Source organism: Austrofundulus limnaeus, unplaced genomic scaffold (genome assembly GCF_001266775.1).
Source record: "Austrofundulus limnaeus strain Quisiro unplaced genomic scaffold, Austrofundulus_limnaeus-1.0 Scaffold582, whole genome shotgun sequence".
NCBI classification, from domain to species: domain Eukaryota; kingdom Metazoa; phylum Chordata; class Actinopteri; order Cyprinodontiformes; family Rivulidae; genus Austrofundulus; species Austrofundulus limnaeus.
In genome coordinates, this window is record NW_013952984.1 from 114028 (window position 1) to 115275 (window position 1248).

A 1248-nucleotide genomic window follows, 5' to 3' on the forward strand; every position below is an offset into this window, starting at 1 on the left:
GCTGAGTCATTTCTACCTTCTCCTCTCTGTCAACGCTCTCTGGTTTCATTTAAAAGAGTCGATCATCAGATATTGTCCAAGATTAACCTTCAGGTAAAGGTTGCTAGCAGCCTTGCACCAATAACCTAGTTGACATCATCATTTACCCAGAATGCTTTGCGTGTAAATAAAATGGCCCAGTACGTGTAATATATTTTTAAACTTTTAGTTTAAAAATGATAAAAACTAAACATTCTACAGTATTTTTACAGTCTTTATTTTACAGTTAAAATAAATGTTTATCAAATAAAGTCTAATGTTACAACTAATCAGGGATCCCTTTAAAAAGCAAAGCTCTGTCTAAGAGCAAAAAGAAGCAAAAGGTTAAATAATAGCTAAAGGTATCCAATTAAAGCTATTGTCAAAAAAATAAAAATTTTCTCATCTTCTTTAGTTGTTCCTTCATTAGGGGTCACCACAGTGAGAATTTAGTTAGCCTAGCAGTCATGTTTTTGGTCTGTGGAAAGAAACCACACTACCTGGAGGAAACACACACAAACATCGAGAGAACACACGGAAATGTCCCTGGATAGAATTCAGTCTGACAATCTTCTTGCAAAAAGGCAACAGTTCTACCAACTGAGCTAACCCTGCCTTGCAAAGGACTAGCTAAACAATAAAAGTAGCAAAAAGCTAATTAAAAGTTTAACATAGCAAAAGGATGTCCTGATGCATCTCAGTAATCCAGGCAGAAAAAAATGAATAAGAAAAATCAGTAGGTCCTCTGGATGGTTCTTCTTTAGTGAAACATTTCATCTCTCCTCCAAGACACTTATTCAGTCTGAGAGTTTCAGGTGAATAAGGCCTTATAAGCTCCGCCTCCACCTGTTGGACAAACAGGTTAGTCACATGCAAAAGAGGACCATCACCTAACAATAGACTTGATTAGCTCAACTGTTCATAGAGGGTCATGTGACCCATCACCTGACTTATTGGTTTGGATGCTGTGGCTATTTGGTGTTTTGTTATGTTTATGTAGTGAATGCAGGCGGGGTTCAACATCCCCTTGTTTTTGTTTCTGTTTCCCTCTTTGTGTTGGTATCGTTGGGGCCCTGATTCACACCTTTTTCCTCACAGGGGGCGGAGTCAAACTTGCAATAACAGCGTTGTAGGAGGAGGACAACCTGTAGGACCTGTAGATGAGTGTAAACTGTAGACTCCTGACCTGTAGATGAGTGTAAACTGTAGAGTCCTGACCTGTAGATGAGT